General features: G+C 36.8%; 1 protein-coding gene across 5 annotated transcripts in view; it reads left to right on the top strand.

Moving 5' to 3' along the window:
- The window catches only part of PEAK1 (pseudopodium enriched atypical kinase 1), a 309,528-nt gene that overhangs the window by 54,630 nt on the left and 234,938 nt on the right, over positions 1 to 19,960 (top strand). For all 5 annotated transcript variants that reach the window (XM_055555619.1, XM_055555614.1, XM_055555615.1 and 2 more), the window contains exon 2: positions 7,866 to 7,929. The gene's annotated coding sequence lies outside the window, so the exon portion shown is untranslated. The remainder of the gene's footprint in view (positions 1 to 7,865; positions 7,930 to 19,960) is intronic.

Here is a 19,960-nt window from a genome sequence, read left to right as displayed (position 1 = left end):
CACTGTATCAGGCTTTGCTGCTTTTGTTGCTGAGTTGGAGTGGTGGTGGTGGTGATGATAGTAGAGAGACGGGGCCATCAGCAGTTGTCTTAGAGTTGGTGACGTTTAGTGCAGTGACTGTTTGCCAGACCATATTACAGAAGTATTTCAGCACAACCCTTAAGGCTACAGTGGTGCGAACCAGCTGAATATTAGCTCTGCCAGGGTGTGCTCAGTCTCTGACTATAGGCTACGAGTTAATACCCAATTTGAGAAGTATGTAATGAAAATATGTAGACAGTACATAGGGGAAGGATTGCTTGAGTCTTTTTGGGGAAAAGTAGTGAAGACTTCTGTGGTGACTAGAAATTTGCCAAAGTCAGATTCAAGGAGGAGATTCTAACCAAGCTGAGGGGAAAATAGCACTTACAAAGGCAGAGTGTGAGAGACAGTGGCAGATTCACACATTAACGAGTAGGAGAGATGGAAGATGAAGATGTCTCTATCTAACCCTTGATTCTTAAGTTTGTTGAATATTTGTATACCACATTTGTATCTTTGAAATTGCTCCATTATTGGTAAAGAACTGCTAGACTGTTTGATATTTAGCTTCTTCAACTATATCTAAATTATTTTCGGTGTAGGGAAAGAAGGGAGAATAGGAATTTGTTACAGTTCGGGGCTACACCAAGCATTGATAGAGCAAGAGTGCAATGAAAAAACTCTGCTGATTCACTGAGAGGCTTCTAATGAGCAAACACAAATTCAGACAGATTGAGGTTGGTGGGTTTTTTAATGACATAAAACTATTGCCCATGAGGCTTTTTGGCTGACATCATGAAACTAATTTTGCTTAATGACTGTGGAGGCCTACAAATTCCAATGTGCAGAAAAGGAAGTAAATTACTGGCCTGTCAGATTCCTGTTGCCTGTCATCTTTTATCTGAATAGGAGCTTTTGTTTCCAGACTGTCAGGAGCAAGTATGTGGACCCCCTTCAATGCTGTATTGGTATATGCTTGAATAATTCAATTCAAGAGCCGTCTAAATATAGCAAATCTACAACAGTGAGTGGGTGTATCTTCTTATACTTGCATAATTTAGGGAATATATCCATGGATATCTCTTCATGTTTCTGAGAGCTCCTGAAATATGTCAAGGATTTGTAGTGGTGTACGTTCTGCTTTTATTGTCAGAGCTGATGACTCATACCTATGAAATATAATGAACTTATATGGACAGCAGAATAAACATTTGCTCTATGACTGTTCAACTCAATGAATGATTTGAAAGCACCACTATGTGCTAAGAATTGTGAAGAATACAAAGGTGATCTACTGGCATTTTTCTGGGTATCAAATTATGTGATTTTTCTCCCTAAAGCTATATTTAGCAAAAATGACTGTCTTGATGATGGTGTGTGTGTAGTGTTACAACAAAGGCTACAATAAAGGTTTGAGATACTGGTAAATATTAATAGATTATTTACTTCAAGGAAGATTTTGAAATGATAGTTTATTTATGGCTTCATTTTTGTAGCGTTTTCAATCAATGTTACTTGTTTTCTCTCCACTTTCTATTACTCTGAATAATTAGAATGAGTATTTCCAGTGAAATGTATATTATATTCTAATATCAATTCAAAACGTATGTAGATAGCATCTACTGGGCCCTAGGTATGGAGGGAGCTATTCAAAATTTGCTATCCATGGAATAAAATTACTCAGTAGAAAGGAAGCTAAAATAATTAAAAAGTGAAAACTTTCAGTTCTTTGGGTGTGCTTAATGTTATGAAAATGACAGATTCAACCTTAAATGCACAGAATTTATATTTGGTTTAGCAGGTATGTTGTATTTCTTGTTGTTGTTTACAAAGGCTGATGGAAAACTTTAAGAAGGTATAGACTGTCTACTTTTTGAAAACTGATTACCTTAACCAACATATTACATCTGTGATTTTTTGTAACTTATTTCACTTTTGGGGTAGCTCAGTTTCTTTAGAAATTAAGAACATTATATATGCCATCATTTGGCTAGAACCATATCTAGGGAAACAAAAAAATCATGAGAATCTTTGCCATGACAAATTGCTCCTTTTGTACCTTTGGTCATTCCATTTCCACTTCCTTTAATGCCCTCTTTTCCTGTCATCTTATTCAAAGGCTTTCTCAAAACCTTAGCTAACATTTCCCTTAACATTTTATTCTTTGGAATTTCTATAACATTTTGTGTGTTACACCTTTGGGGATATCTATTTTTTACTTTTTTGAATGAACCTGACCTATGTTTTCTATAGAATTATAAACTTTTTGAAAGTGTCATGAATGTTGAATTGGGCTGTGAAAGATGGTAGGAATTTGGATAGGTGGAGAAAAGAGGATTTGTCCACAGAAGGAAATAGCATAAACCAAAGTCCTCAGGACAAAAAGAACAAGATACTTTTTCAGGAATGTTAAGTAGGTTTATTTGCTTGGTATGGAGGATATGTGAATATAGTAGGAGGAGATGAAGCTGAGAAAATAGAAATGACCCTTGATGCTGAGCTGGTCAATTATGGTTATCAGTAGCTCATTTTGGTCAATTTGACTGTTAGGGCTCAGTAAAGAGCTGGAGGAAAGCATATTTACTCTACTATACCTCTCTCTTATTTTCAAATTACTCCACAGAAGAAAAGGGAGCCAGTGTTGTGATGGGATGTAAAGTGCTTGAGTTTAGGAGATGGGAGGCCAGGAAGACTGGAATTTCTGGGCACTTCCTTTGTAACATGATGCAGAGGAAAGATGATGTTAGGGCTTCCTTCTAGTTGTAATATACTGTGATACCATGGCACACTTGGAAATTTGGATTAGAGCTGCCAGTGTGACCTGTTTTACCTGGTTATGAATTGTTTAGTTCAGAGGTTAGCAAAATTTTTTCTGTAAAGGGTGAGATAGTAAATATTTGGAGTTTTATGGCTACATACTGTCTCCATTGCATAGTCCTTTTTATTTATTTATTTTTTTTAACTGACTTAAAAATGTAAAAATCATTGTCAGGGGCCAGATAAAAATAGGAATGGACTGGATTTGGCTGCCAGGCTGTAGTTTAGCCCTTGATTTTGTTAACTGGGGCAATTATTACTTGAGGTTTCTAAAATTTAGAAACCAAGACCAGCTTGCTGATAGGGTTTTTCCATTTGCCTGTATTTTTATAGAATACTTATAATTTTGGGCTTCCCTAGTGGCTCCAACACTAGAGTCCGCCTCCAAGGCAAGAAACTTGGGTTCTATCCCTGTGTCAGGAAGATCCCCAGGAGGAGGGAATGACAACCCACTCCAGTATTCTTGCCTGGAGAATTCCATGGACAGGGGAGCCTTGTGGGCTATAGTCCATGGGATCGCATAGAGTCTTACATGACTGAGCGACTAACACACACACACATACACACAGTTATAACATATTTTATAAAGATCAGGAAGCCAATACTCATCGAAAATTGTTTATTCATTTTCTTGCATTTTTTAATTTTGTATTTCAGATTATGTCCTTCATTTCTAAGTGCCTTGAAAGCTCCCTGATGTCTCAAATATTTTACTCATTTTTTGATTAATGCCCAGATATTTCTTGTGTTATATCTTTGATGTCTAAGACTATTTTATTCTGATATTTAATAGCTGTATCTTGATAAACACACATTGTTCTAGCACTTCTTAATGATTATTAGTATAAATAATGTAGTATTTGTATTTTAAACTATGAACAGTTTAGTATTTTTTGGATATAACGTATAATAAGTCCAAACATCAAACTTGAGAAAGCAATATATTATACAGTTGTAACTAAATGTAATGATTTAATCCCTGTGCCCATTGGTTTAAAATCATTTTTGAATCAGACTCTCTTGTATGTTTGCCCCAGTTTTTTTGCTTTGTATGTATTCCCTGTAGTAGAGTAGGCATCTTAGATCTTTCTGACGTGAGAAGGTAGTACACTTTTTCATGTTTAACTCCTGTCCCCACTATCTTGAATTGCCATGCTCTGTGACAAATATTTCCTATTAGATCCTTCCTTATTGATTATAGCTTATAAGTTATATCATTGTATGTTTCTATTTGATTAACCTAATGCTCCTGGTTCTTTTTGTTTAATGCTATCTTCATTGCCACATTTATCTCTTTCTGTGTTTCATTTATATTTTTCTACTATATTGGGCTCCAAAATCACTGCAGATGGTGATTGCAGCCATGAAATTAAAAGACGCTTACTCCTTGGAAGGAAAGTTATGACCAACCTAGATAGCATATTGAAAAGCAGAGACATTACTTTGCCAACAAAGGTCTGTCTAGTCAAGGCTATGGTTTTTCCAGTGGTCATGTATGGATGTGAGAGTTAGACTGTGAAGAAAGCTGAGCGCCAAAGAATTGATGCTTTTGAACTGTGGTGTTGGAGAAGACTCCTGAGAGTCCCTTGGACTGCAAGGAGATCCAACCAGTCCATTCTGAAGGAGATCAGCCCTGGGATTTCTTTGGAAGGAATGATGCTAAAGCTGAAACTCCAGTACTTTGGCCACCTCATGCGAAGAGTTGACTCATTGGAAAAGACTCTGATGCTGGGAGGGATTGGGGGCAGGAGGAGAAGGGGACGGCAGAGGATGAGATGGCTGGATGGCATCACTGACTCGATGGACGTGAGTTTGAGTGAACTCTGGGAGTTGGTGATGGACAAGGAGACCTGGTGTGCTGCGATTCATGGGGTTGCAAAGGGTCGGCTACAACTGAGCGACTGAACTGAACTATTAATGTTATAATTATAAACACTAGTGATTTTTATATTTGTAAAAGCTTTTAATTGTTTAAGTAAATGATTAAATAATAAAAAACGTAATGAATATTTATCAATGCATATAATCATTATAATATTCATAAACATAATTTAAAATACATAAATTCAAAGCAATACATGTCAATATTAAATATTATGGAAGTTTTAAGCTTATTTTCAGAAAGACTAGGTAAATAAATAATCATTAATGCATACGATTCTTAGAAATAGTCATGACCTAACTGTCATTTGCTGATGTAAAGGTGATAAACAGATGTGGCTTGCAGATTGTTGATGCTTGTACTTTCATTAGCACATCTAACTGAACCTTGGGAAAACAGCACCCAGGTTCAGAAGCATAACTCTAGCCACACAGACTGCTGTATGTACATGGAAGCATGCAATCAATACTGAATGGATAAATCAATAAATCCTCAGACTGATTCTAGGTTTCAGACTTTGTTCTCCATAAAATGCCATTAACATAAACATAAAAGTACATAGTTACTCGGAGCATTTTGAAAGTACAAAACGTATGGAAAAACTTGAATTACCTATAATCTTTATGTAAAGTACTACTGACATCATGCTGCTGCTGCTAAGTAGCTTCAGTCATGTCCAACTCTGTGTGACCCCATAGATGGCAGCCCACCAGGCTCCCCCGTCCCCGGGATTCTCCAGGCAAGAGCACTGGAGTGGGTAGTTCTAGTCTTTGTCTGTGCTCATGTATGCATTATACATAATTCAAATTACTCAGTAGATGAACATTTTCCTGTCATTAAGCATTTTCTAATTTTATTTTAAAAATCAACTTTAGTAAGCTATGATTAATGTGCAGTATAGTTTGATGAGTATTAACTAATGTATATATCTCTATGGTCACCATGACAATCAAAACATAGAACATTGCCATCAGTGTTTCTCTTAAACACCTTTGTAGTTAGTTCTTTCAACAACATTGCTACTGTAACAACTGGCCTGCTTTCTGTCGCTATGGATTAGTTGTGTCTGTTCTAGAATTGCATATACAGAAAAATTGAACAGATAATAAAGTTCACACAGTTTCCTCTACTAGTCATTAAGCATTTATGATACATAATTTTAATGATTGCTTATTCTAACTTATTAAACAATCAGTTGAGCATTTAGTTTGTTTCCACTTCTTTACAGTCATAAATGTGCTATGATATAAATATTTGTTTGGATTTTTTATTATTTAGGACAGAGTTCTAAAAGAAAAAGTTACTAGATAAAATGGTTTTAACTTTTTAAGGCTCTTGTGCATTGCAAAATTGCTTTCCAGGGAAGATTTTACCTATTTACACTGCCATAAACCATGTGCAAAGATGCCCATTATATGGCATCATTGTATTATTATAATTATGTAATTGTATTATGTTATCATTAGTGGCTGTCAGTATAGTGGTAGATTATGCAGCCATGAAATTAAAAGACGCTTACTCCTTGGAAGGAAAGTTTGACCAACCTAGATAGTATATTGAAAAGCAGAGATATTACTTTGCCAACAAAGGTCCGTCTAGTCAAGGCTATGGTTTTTCCAGTGGTCATGTATGGATGTGAGAGCTGGACTGTGAAGAAGGCTGAGCGCTGAAGAATTGATGCTTTTGACCTGTGGTGTTGGAGAAGACTCTTGAGAGTCCCTTGGACTGCAAGGAGATCCAACCAGTCCATCCTAAAGGAGATCAGTCCTGGGTGTTCATTGGAAGGACTGATGCTGAAGCTGAAAATCCAATACTTTGGCCACCTCATCCAAAGAGTTGACTCATTGGAAAAGACTCTGATGCTGGGAGGGATTGGGGGCAGGAGGAGAAGGGGACGACAGAGGATGAGATGGCTGAATGGCATCACCGACTCAATGGACATGAGTCTTAGTGAACTCCAGGAGATGGTGATGGACAGGGAGGCCTGGCGTGCTGCGATTCACGGGGTCGCAAAGATTCGGACATAACTGAGCGACTGAACTGAACTGAACTGAACTGATGCTATAGTAACAGTCCTCCAAATCTCAGTGGTTTAATACAACAAAGTTTATTTTTTGCTCGTGCTACATGTCTAACACACGTCAACAGTGTCTTCTCTCTTTCTCTTTGGAGTCATTTAGTGAACCATCCTAATCAGAGCTCCATCTTGTTACTTGGGTAGGCCTTCCAATTGTGTACTGGTTCCTGAAACTTGTGGACTTCCCTGGTGGCTCAAACAGTAAAGCGTCTGTCTACAATGTGGGAGACCTGGGTTCGATCCCAGGGTCGAGAAGTTCCCTAGAGAAGGAAATGGCAACCCACTCCAGTACTCTTGCCTAGAAAATCCCATGGACGGAAGAGCCTGGTGTCCATGGGGTCGCAAAGAGTCGTACACGACTGAGCGACTTCACTTTCTTTCCTGAAACTTATGCTTGATACATTTTAGTGGCTAAAGCAAGTCACATAGACCAAACAGAGATGAAACAGAGCAGTGAAGTGCAATTCTACTGTGAGTCTCAGAAGGAGGATAATTGGAACAGCACTAATAACTAACATCTTATTTTACAAACAACCCTAATTTTATTGATGAAAGATGATATCTCAATTTGATTTCCTTGGCCAATATGGATGAGTTTTCATAGTTTATTAGCCATTTGTTTCATATACTCTTCCCTTTTAAGTTTTATAAACACATGCTGTTGGTTTACTTTTTCATTTTCAGATATTTTGAGTACTGTCATTTTTGTGAGGATAGGAGGTCATAATGGTGATTTTATAGGGAGTGCAGACTTTTAGAAAATGCCTTTTCTTTTGAAAAATTGAGCAGTTAAAAGAAAAATATTCTTCTTGAATTGATTCCCCTCACCCCTTGTTAATATATGTCTTGATACTCTTTTTTTTTATTTTAAGTTTTCAAAATGTTAAATAATTATAGATAATAGAAAGTTTAGCAGAATTAATATCCTTGACAGTCCACAGGTTTCTAAAGAACAACTTGAACATAAAATTTGAACAGTCAAGTTAGGTTTCTCCTCTTGAAAAAATTAAGTTCCCTACTCAGATTTAGTCATATTGACCTTATCGTTTTCCTTTTTTTTCAATTCAGGTGTCTGCCTAAACTGGAACTTATGCTATAAATATTTTTCTGTGGATTTTTTTGAAAACCCAAGGTGAGTTATTTTATGAATATACTTGTCTTTTAAAATGTATTTATAATGAGAAATAATTGTTTCTGAAAAATTTAAGGCTTTATAAATTTAATGTCTTTTCCTCTGAGTTTTAATAGGAAGCAAATACTATTTATTATAAAGCTATATATATAGCATGCTTACTTTTAATTTGTAGGACATTTGATTGAAATGAAAGGAGCTGGTTCTAGTGATTAAAATAGTTTTGAGTGAATTTTTACTTTGTTTTTCATACTCAAAGATGGAGTTCACACAGCTGTTCTCTGACACACACTTGAGAAAGATATTGGCATTATAATCTGATATTGTTAAAGGCAAACCTTCAATTAGTTAAGTCATAGATTATAATATCTGGTAACTATTTGAATAGTTCTGTTATTAAGAGTTTTCTACCACTCTGTTCTCTTGGAGCTGATTATTTTCTTTAGTTCCCACTGTTTGGGGGGGCTTATAAAATAATGATAAATCCTTTAGTATGTTAGTGTTTGATTTCTGTGGCTGGTGTTCTACTCCAACGATAGTATCAAAGCCCTTTTCCTTTTCTTATGTGTCTTGGCTCAAATCTTCTTCATCTTTTGATTTTTTAAAATATACCATTATAAGCCTGTCATCTGGTCTTTCCACCTTGAATCCAGCTCCGCCCTAAGCCATTCTTGTCACACTTATAAGGGTGCTTTTTCTAAAAGATAAATGTCATCATGTTAGTCCATGACTCAGAGTCCTTCAGTACCTTTACATTGTTTAAAGGATATTTTACAAACTCCTTTACAAATCAGTATATTCTGCTTTTATCCATTTTTCATTTCACTGGTTCTCTGAGAATGTTGGGAACTAACATTTTTAAAAAACAGCTTTACTGAGAAATAATTTACATATCATAAAATTCACTTGTTTATTTAAATTTGGTGTTTAATTAAATTTACAGAGTTATGCAACTATCATCTCAGTCTAATTTTAGAATATGTTAATTACTCCAAAGAGAAATCAGTACTCATTAGCAGTCACTTCTCATTCCTCCCTCTACTCAGTCCCTACTAATCTACTTTCTCTTTGTGGGGCTGCCTATTCTGGACATTTCGTATAAATGAAATCGTACAATGTGTAGTCTTCTGTGACTTACTTCTTTCATCTAGCATAAAGTTTTCACTGTTCATCCATGGTTCATTCATCATGAACCAGTCCTTCTTTCCTTTTTATGGCTGAATAATATTCTATTATATGTGTCAGGGATTTAGCTGACTTAAGATAGAGAGACAGAAGGAGTGGTGGGGTTGAGGGTAGGGGTAGTACTGAGCTTCCAAGTGTCAAGAGTAGCTGGTTAAAAACAACACTCCAAAATGAAAGTGATGGTCTAGCCTTTATTCACTTACTGAGATAGTATAAGCAAGAGGCTACACCTGAGAAAGTACAGGTCCTCTCACTGAGGAGAATCAGTATGGGGGTGGGGGAGTGGTGGGGGGAGTCCTCTCACAGCTGAGGGAGCACTAAACAAAAAGTTCCTGCAGTTTTATGGACCCAGGGCTATTTGGAGGCTGAGATGGAAGGACTGGAGTGGAAGAGTATTGAGTCAGAGTAGAGAAAAAGTATCTCTAATGTTTCCTTCCTAATGTGAAGATCGCAGAAGAGGCACCTCAGCTGCAGGCCACAGATTAAAGAAACTTCTGGAAGAATGTACCTGGGTTAGGGATGCAGCTATGCTAAAGAGCATGGTCAACCTGGGGGTCTGCATCCTTGACCGCAACTTTCTTCAGAGACTGCAGTGTGTTGGCTGTGCACCAAATCTGGTGAGGGAAGGGCAGGTTTCCTATGTGAGGTCTGCTGGGGCCTTTGTAGTAATTTTTGGCTGGGTTGGAAAAGTCACAGGTAGATTTTGTGGTCAGGAGCTGTACTCTGCAATATGTATATACCATATTTTGCTTATCTGTTCATCAGCTGGTGAACATTTAGATTGTTTCTACATTTTGGTTATGAATATTTTGCTATGAACAGTTGTGTATAAGTTTTTGTGTGTACATGTTTTCATTTCTCTCAGTTATATACCTAAGAGTGGAATTGTTGGGTCATTTGGTAAATCCATGTCTAGTATTTTGAGGAACTGCCAAATAGTTTTCCAAGGAGACCGTATCACTTTACATTCCCACCAGCAGTGCATGATTTGTTTTGCCATATCATCACCAACATTTGTTATTGTCCTCTTTTTTTTTTTTTTTAATTACAGCTATTCTAATGGTTGTAAACCACTCATTGTGGTTTTGCTTTGTACTTCCCTAATGGCCAGTGATGTTGAATATCTTTCCATGTGCTTAACGGCCATTTGTATATATTTTTTTGAGAAAGGCCTATGCAAATCCTTTGCCCATTTAAAAATTAGGTTATTCTTTGATTGTAAGGTTCTTTATATATCCTGGATAAAGTCACTTATGAAATACATGATTTGCAAATATTTTCTCCCCTTCTGTGAGTTTTCATTTCCCTTTCTCAGTATTGTTCTTTGACGCACAAAGATTTTATTTTTATCTGTTTCTTTTATCGCTTATGATTTTGGTGTTTTATCTAAGAAATCCATGGTAATGGAGATTAATTTGTATTTTCTTTCAAATATGAGTTTTACTGTTTTAGATCTTAAATTTAGATCTGTGTTTTATTTTGAGTTAATTTTTATATGTGATGTGAAGTAGAGGCTCAACTTCATTCTTTTGCATTCAGATACCAAGTTGTCCTAGGCCATTGAATTAGCATGGTGCCCTAAATGAATATCGTGCTCATGTTCAGTCATGTCTGACTCTTTGAGACCCCATGGACTGTAGGCCACCTGCCTCCTCTGTCCATGGAATTTTTCCAGGCAAGCACAGGGGAGCAGGTTGCCATTTCCTCCTCCAGGGGATCTTCCAGACCCCGGGGATCCTTCTGGACCCAGGAGTCAAACCTGCGTCTCTTGTGTTTCCTTCATGAGCAAGCATATTCTTTACCACTAGTGTCACCTGGGAAGCTATTTCTGGACTTTCAAATAAATTCCATTGATTTATACATCTTCTCTTGTGCTAGTACCACATTGTCTGATTACTGTAGATTTTGTAGTATTGAATTCACAATACTCCTATTTTGAATTCTCCTATTTTGTTCTTATTCAAGATTATTTTGGCTCTTCCCCTCCTGTGAGGCATGAAGAGGTTGCTTGTCAGAACATGAAGTATTTTGAGAGCATCTTTTTCCCTTCCCTCCAAGTAAATTGAAAAACAGGTACATGGTCAGAAATTCAGATAGTACCAAAGGATTTACAGTGAAAAATAAGTCTTTCTTTCACCTTAGATCCTCTGTCCCTCTCTTCAGAAGAAAGTACCATTAGTAGTTTATTAGCTTTCAAATTGATTTTGCAAATATATATATAAAATTTAAAATATCTTATGGAATTCATTTTAATCTGAAAATGTACTGTTCTACTTCTTGATTTTTCAGCTTATTTCCATATCTTGGAAATCTTTCTGCATACTTAGATCTACTTCATTCGTGTTCACAGCTGCAGGATATTTTGTGTATGAGTATAGTGTCAGTGATGTAACCAACATTTAGATAAGTTCCCATCTTTACTTCCCTAAAAGCCATGTTTAAAGAATAAATTCTACCTTTAAAAAAAAAAAATCAGTGTTGTTGTTCAGTCACTCAGTTGTGTCTGACCCGTTGCAATCCCATGGACTGCAGTATGCCAGGCTTCCCTGTTCTTCACTATCTCCCGGAGTTTGCTCAAACTCATGTCCATTGAGTTCGTGATGCTGTCCAGCCATCTCATCCTCTGCTGCCCCCTTCTTCTTTTGCCTTCAACCTTTCCCATCATCAGGGTCTTTTCCAATGAGTCAGCTCTTTGCATCAGGTAGCCAAAGTATTGGAGTTGGATCTTCAGCATCAGTCCTTCAGTGAATATTCAGGGTTGATTTCCTTTAGGACTGACTGGTCTGATCTCCTTGCAATCCAAGGGACTCTCAAGAGTCTTCTCCAACAGCACAGTTGAAAAGCATCAGTTCTTTAGAGCTCAGCCTTCTTTATAGTCCAACTCTCACATCTGTACATGACTATTGGAAAAACCATAGCTTTGACTCAAAGGACCTTTATCGACCGAGTGATATCTCTTGCTTTTTAATATGCTAAAAAATCATTATAGTACCTTAATTCTGTGCCTTAATTTTGGATTTATACTGCACACACACACACATTGAACAAAGTGATAATATATACATACTTAAACTGAGTTGTCTTTAAAACATAAGGACATCTTTAATGTTTGAACCTGATAACCTTAGTTATCACACTATTTATTTCTGGGATTGAGTGATAAAAAATTCAGTCTTCAGGTGTTTGCTAATTTGAACACTGATGCAAGAAACATTCCTATACATGACTCTTATAATAGTTCATGTGCAAGAGATTCTCCTGCACTATGTAATTATGAATGGAGTTGCTGGGTTATATGGTACTAAATGTTAAAGGGATAATCCAAAATTTATTTCCAAAGTGATTGCCCCATTTTATCCTTCTACCATTAGTGTGTAACAGATCCTGTTGTTTTACAGTCTCTACAATACTTGGTGTTTTTAGACTTTAAAATTTTGCTAGCTGAATGATCTAAAATAAAATTTATTGTGATCTTTTAAAAAACTTTTAAAAATTAGGTATAATTTTCAGTGTTACAGTAAAACATATAGATCTAAAATATATAGTTCAGTGAGTTTTGACAAATGCATATACCTGTATAATCCATACCCCTATGAAAATTTAGAATATTTTTTCTTACTGCTTCAGTTTCCTCAGGCTCCTTCCTTGATATTCTTTTCCCTTACCATAGTGAACCACTATTCTGATTTCTGTCACTTTTTTTTTTAAAAGAATCATCTGTTTTCACCATCACAAAGTTCTTTCCTCCCATTCTCTCTTTTTAGTGTCTTTTAAAAAATTTGTGGCTCAATATACATAACATAAAATTTATCATCTTAACCATTTTTAAGTATACAGTTCAATGGTTTTAAATGCTTTCGTGTTGTGCAGCAATCACCACCATCTATCCCCATAACTCTTTTCTTTCTAATTTTTAAAAATTAATTACTTTATTTGGCTACCTCAGGTCTTAGTTGTGGACTCTCTAGTCGTAGTTCACAGGCTTAGTAGTTGCAGTGCCCTTGGGCTTAGTTGTTCCGTGGAATGTGGGATCCTGGTTCCCCAACCAGGGATCGAACCTATGTCCCCTGCATTGCCAGGCGAATTCCCAACTACTGGACCACTGGGGGAGTCCCCCCTATAACTCTTTTCATCTTGTGGAGCAAACTCTGTAGACAATAAACAACAAATCCCCTTTTTCCTTTCCCTCCAGTCCCAGGCAACCAAGATGGGACTTCTTGGTTCGACCAAAATGGGACTTCAATAATGCTTTCTGTCTTTATGACTCTGACTACTCAAAGTACTTCATGTAAATGGAATCATACAGTAATTTGTCTTTTTGTGACTGGCTTATTTCACTTAGCATAATGTCCTCAAGGTTTATCCATATTGCAGTATATTTTTGCTTCCTTTATAAAGCTGAATAATACTCTGTTATATGTATATATCATATTTTGCTTACCCATTCATCTGTTAATAAATACTTGGGTTGCTTCCATGTTTTTGCTATTATGAAAAATGCTCCTGTGAACTTTGGTGTACCAATATCTCTTTGTGATCCTGCTTTCAGTTCTTTTGGGTTTATATTCAGAAGTGGAATTGCTGGATCATATGGTAATTCTATATTTTTTTCATTTTTGAGTAATCACCGTATTGTTTTCCATAGCAGAAATACCATTTGAGATTCCCCTGAACAATGCACAAAGGTTCCAATTTCTCCACATTTTGCCTAAAATTGTTTGCTGTTTTTTTTCATAGTAGCTATTCTGTTGGGTGTGAGATGGTATCTTGTGGTTTGGATTTGCATTTCTCTAATGACTGGATCATCGAAAAAGCAAGAGAGTTCCAGAAAAACATCTATTTCTGCATTATTGACTATGCCAAAGCCTTATGACTGTGTGGATCACAATAAACTGTGGGAAATTCTGAAAGAGATGGGAATACCAGACCACCTGACTTGCCTCTTGAGAAACCTGTATGCAGATCAGGAAGCAACAGTTAGAACTGGACGTGGAACAACAGACTGGTTCCAAATAGGAAAAGGAGTATGTCAAGGCTGTATATTGTCACCCTGCTTATTTAACTTATATGCAGAGTACATCATGAGAAACGCTGGGCTGGAGGAAGCACAAGCTGGAATCAAGATTGCCGGGAGAAATATCAATAACCTCAGATATGCAGATGACACCACCCTTATGGCAGAAAGTGAAGAAGAACTAAAGAGCCTCTCAATGAAAGTGAAAGAGGAGAGTGAAAAAGTTGGCTTAAAGCTCAACATTCAGAAAACGAAGATCATGGCATCTGGTCCCATCACGTCATGGGAAATAGATGGGGAAACAGTGGAAACAGTGTCAGACATTATTTTTTGGGGCTCCAAAATCACTGAAGATAGTGACTGCAGCCATGAAATTAAAAGACGCTTACTCCTTGGAAGGAAAGTTATGACCAACCTAGAGAGCATATTCAAAAGCAGAGACATTACTTTGCCAACAAAGGTCTGTCTAGACAAGGCTATGGTTTTTCCAGTAGTCATGTATGGATGTGTGACTATAAAGAAAGCTGAGTGCTAAAGAATTGATGCTTTTGAGCTGTAGTGTTGGAGAAGACTCTTGAGAGTCCCTTGGACTGCAAGGAGATCCAACCAGTCCGTCCTAAAGGAGATTAGTCCTGGGTGTTCATTCGAAGGACTAATGTTGAAGCTGAAACTCCAATACTTTGGTCACCTGATATGAAGAGCTGACTCATTTGAAAAGACCCTGATGCTGGGAAAGATTGAGGGCAGGAGGAGAAGGGGACGACAGAGGATGAGATGGTTGGATGGCATCACCGACTCAATGGACATGGGTTTGGGTAGGCTCCGGCAGTTGGTGATGGACAGGAAGGCCTGGCATGCTGCAGTTCATGGGGTCGCAAAGAGTTGGACACCACTGAGCGACTGAACTGAACTGAATGATTAGTGATACTGAGCATCTTTTCCTGTGCTTATTGACTATTCATAAAGCTTCTTGGGGAAATGTCGATTTAAGTCCTTAGCCCATTTTTGAGTAGGGTTATTTGTTTTTTTGTTATTGGATTTTAGGAGTTCTCTATATATTTTGAATATTATTCTCTCATCATATATGTGATTTGCAAATATTTTCTTCCATTCTGTGGCTTATCTTTTTTTTCCACAAATAGTGTCTTTGTATGTACAAAGTTTAAAACTTTTCATGAATCCAGTTTGTCTGTTTCATCTTTTATTAAAACTTGTGCCTTTGGTGTCATATTCAAGAGATCATTGCCAAATCCAGTGTTGTGAAGCTTTTGCTCTATGTTTTTGCCTAAGAGAAACGTCTTACTTTTAGGCATATTTTTCAGGTCTTACAATTTGATGTTTGATCCATTTTAGGTTAACTTTTGTATTTAGTATTACTTTAGGGTTTACCTTCATTCTTTTGCATGTGAATTACCAGTTTTCCCAGTACCACTTGTTAAAGAGACTTTTTCCTCATTGAATTGCTTTGATGACTTTGTTGTCATCAAAAATTGGTTGACTATACATGTATATGTCTGTTCCATTGATACATTTTTTTTCTTTTTGTTGATAACACGCTATTTTGATTAGAGTAGATTTTTAAGTTTTGAAGTCAAGTAGAGTAAGTTCTCTAATTTTCTTTTTCTTAAAAATTTGTTTTGGCTCTTCTAGGCTCTTTATTTTTCCTTTAAATACTAAATATGAAATTTAGGTTTTAAGATCAGCTTTTCATTTTCTGAAAAAAAAATTTATAGATTTTACTTCACACTATTTATTCCACAGATCAAATTGAAGTGAGTAGACATCTTAACACTTTAAAATTAAATCTTTAATTTCTCAAGAGCTATGATTTTTTTTTTAGTTTTCAGTGTATAAGTCTTTTATTTTGATTTTTTGTTATTGTAGTGACATTTTAAATGTTTCGTTTTGAGTTATTCATCACTAGCATATAAAAATAGTATTTAATTTTGCATATTGGCCTTTGTTAAGTAGCTTTTATTCTTAAGATTTTCCAGGCTTTAGGATGTAATTGTGATAGGTATATAATCAAAGACAGTTTTACTTCTTCCCCTCATTCTGTCAGTTTTCCCTTGCCTTATTTTACACACTGGAACCTCTCGTACAACTTTTAATACTTGAATTAAAACTAATACAATTATGTAAAGTTTAAAAATAAAATAAAATTTAAAAACAAAAGAAAAACAAAGTTAATACTCTCATCACTTGAGATGAGAGTAGACATCCTTGGCTTTAAGGAGAAAATTGTCAGTCATTCATAATGACATTATCCTTGGATTGAATAGCCCTTTCTGTTCCTCATTTGCTGAAAGGTTTTTTCTTTTTTTTAAATCATAGTGGTTGATGTTGAATTTTAATTGAGGTCACAAAGGATTTTTAAAAGAAGGTATAATTGTGACTCTCATACAGATATAAAATGAACACTTGTCAAGTATTTTATTTAACTCACTAATGAGGAAACTGGTAAGATCTTTGAATCAGTTCAAAGGGAAATTTGAAGAACTGTTTATTTATGTGTAGTAAAGGAATGCTGAAATAAAATTTTCAAATAGGTGCAAAAATTGGTCTATCTCCTGGGAAATTATCAATTGTAATCCACTGGCCATAACTAATTTGCTCTGTTGTACACAAGAATAGTTCACATTATCATCAATTTTTTCTCAAAGGCAATGAAAGATGGAGGTAATGAATGTGTGAGTTCAAGAGAACACTCATTAGGTTTTTTTTTTTTAATTATTTGTTTGGTTTGGGTCCATTTCAAAGCTTTTCAGTTTTTCATGAACACAGGGCCTTGCTTTGAAAATCTATAATCCTTTGTGATGAACAGTTTTTTGTACATGTCTTGGTTATATGTTTGTGTTCTGCCATGAAATGCCTCTTTATTGTCTCTTGCTCATTTTTTTGGCGATGTTCCAAATGTGTTTGTATGTGTATGCTACTGCTTTATGTGTTGTTGATAATAGTGCATTATAAGTTGTGTGTATTGTGAATACTTTATGCTAGTTTATAAGTTGTATTTTTACTTTCTTGAAGGTATTTTTTGATGAACAGCAGTTCTTAATATAGTGAAATCTTTCCCTACCGATGTCAAACGATAGTCATCTTTTCCACTGAGTTTTGTAAAGTTGCTTTTGATGTTTACATTCTTGCCATTGATTTTTCATATGGTATGATGTTAGGATCAAATATCCCCCTTTAAAAAAAAATGGATGTTATATACTGAATATATCATTCCCCCTGCTCCAAATCTGTATGCTGAAGCCCTGACCCCCAATGTGTGGTATGAGGAGATGGGACCTTTGGAAGATAGTAAAGTTAGATGATGTCATGTAGGTGGGGCCTTGCTCCAGCGAGGTTAGTGCTTTTATAAGACTTACTGCTATCTGCAAGCCATAAAGAGAGATCTCACCAGAGCCTGACCCTGCTGGCACCCTAGTTACAAACCTCCAGCTTTCAGAACTGTAAGAAAGTATTTCTGTTGAAGTCATCATGTCTACGTTATTTTGTAATGGTACCTCGAACAGACCAAAATATCTTGTTTTACATTTACTCTTTGGTACTTGATATTTTACACTGTCAGACAATACTTATGTAGGAGAGCTTCGGGTTTACATCCTGATGATATCAGGGCAGGAGTTAGAGAGCTCCAGGCACTCTGGGGTTGGAGTCAGTCACTCCTAACACCATATAGTATAACTTTGGGTCACTTCTTTACATTTTTCTCTTGAGGAAGAGATTTGTGTAGGAGGAGAGGGTGATGTGAAGAAACATCCAGGGCAGATTAGTGTGTATCCAGCTACTTTTCTCAGCTTCTATTTTTCTGAGGACTGGAGACCAGAGGTTGTCCCACAAATGGGACCAGGTTGTGTGCACATAGGTGTTGGGACCCAAGAAAAGCAAAAATTGAACTTCAGTAGTTCTTCTGTTTTGTTATCCCATGGTTTTGGTGGGCTGCCTCTTGCCTCAGGCCAAAACCATCATTCCACACATAACAATTCAAAATGGGTCCTCGTCATCCCAGGTGTTTTTCATAGGTTTCTCCATTTTTTCCTGTGTAACTTCCCTAAGGCCTGATCTCCTGAAAGAGATTTTGAGTCAGCGATTTTGCTGACTCAGCATCTCAGCAGGAATTGGAGCCAGTATAAACTTTTCTTGCTCTTCTTAGGCTTCCTTTGCATAATTACAGGTAAGTTTAATCTGACCAAGTAGGTTAGTAAGTTCAGGATTCCTCAGTTCAATTCAGTCGCCCAGTCATGTCTGACTCTTCGTGACCCCATGGACTGCAGCACACCAGGCCTCCCTGTCAATCACCAACTCCTGGAGCTTGTTCAAACTCGTCCATCGAGTCGGTGTTGCCATCCAACCATCTCATCTTCTGTTGTCCCTTCTCCTCCTGCCTTCAATCAGGATTCCTCAGTTGTCTGCAAACCTTCTTGCCATATCTGAAGCCCTCTAAAGAGGCTGTATAGAGGTATAGGCTGATTGTAACAGAATCTTTTTGACCATCCAGTTGTGTTTCACTGAATTTTTGCCCAGCCAGAGTTGGCTTTTTGGATCAGCAGAGCCAAAATGTCCTTTAGGTGGTGTGAGTTGCTCAGTTCTAAGAAGGTCTCTTACTTAACATGGCTATCCTTCTGCTGAGTAATATTGCTTTAAATTCTAACTCTGGATAGTCATTCTTATCCAAAATGGCCCATGAATTTTAAAGTATTTAATTGTATCTCTCATGTAATTTGTATTCTGCTTATAATGAGTATATTAATATTAAAATATTTTAAGTTACTTACATCAAAGGGATTTGTTGCTCCAGGACAATATGCTATATTTATCCTGTTGTTTTTCTTATGGCCTGCTCTACCTCTCTGCCCACTCCAAATGATTAGTCTACTATATCATGCTATCTTCCATTACAAATTCCTGTGTTGTACTTATTTTCCTTCTTTCTCTTGTGCTTCCAGGGGAGAGGCAGGACCTATTTCTTATTTGTTTTTGTGTGCTTAGCCCTGGCATACGTCCTGCCAGATTTGCCATGAAGTAGGTGCTCTACAATTATTGAAGTACTTAGAATTCATAACCGGAGTTGCATTGTATGGGGAGAAGTATGTACTCATAATCCTGGTGGGTCCTTATTTTGCAGCATTGAAATAAATGGTATGTGAGGCATTTTGTAGGGGAGAACAGGACCAAAAGATACTTACTTGTAAGCTATGTCCAAAGGTTTTGATAGGGGTCTTTGAAGAATCTTAGGCAGGAGATTAACCTGACTAATATTTTATTTTAAAGAGATGATTTTGAGCATAGTATGGAAGATATATTGATATGGAGATACTGTTTGAAAGGTAGTCCAGGCAGGATGTAACTGAAGAGGGGTGGACTTGAGGGAAGTTTAGCAGGTAGAATCTGTAGAACTTGAAAACCGATATTATCAGCTGTTGCTTGAGGGAGGAAGGAGGCAGGGTGAAGGAGAGGAAGAGATCAGGGATGACTCCTGTGTTGGGCAGTTTACTAGGTAGTAGTACTCTTTATTCCCAGTGCATGTCCAGGTATAGGAAGAACTTGGGTAGGGATGGATAAGATGTTGAAATAGTTTAGTTTGAGGTTTCTCTGTGATATTCAGGTAGAGATGTACAGATCTGTCTAGTTCTTGGAGAGAGGTGGGGGCTTGAGAAAAAGAGAGGTTTGGGGGTTAATAAATTCTCAGTTGAAGACATTGAGGACAGAACCCTTGGGCCTATCTAGTTTTAGTGGACAAGTACAGAAAAAGGCACTGGGAAGGAGATCAAGGAGAAACCAGGTGTTAACAAAGGATTTTTCAGTAACATCCTTGGCTTCCTT

Source organism: Bubalus kerabau, chromosome 19 (genome assembly GCF_029407905.1).
Source record: "Bubalus kerabau isolate K-KA32 ecotype Philippines breed swamp buffalo chromosome 19, PCC_UOA_SB_1v2, whole genome shotgun sequence".
In the NCBI taxonomy this organism is placed as follows: Eukaryota; Metazoa; Chordata; class Mammalia; order Artiodactyla; family Bovidae; genus Bubalus; species Bubalus kerabau.
The sequence above is the reverse complement of the archived record's forward strand: the minus strand, read 5'-3'. Positions and strand labels throughout refer to the sequence as shown.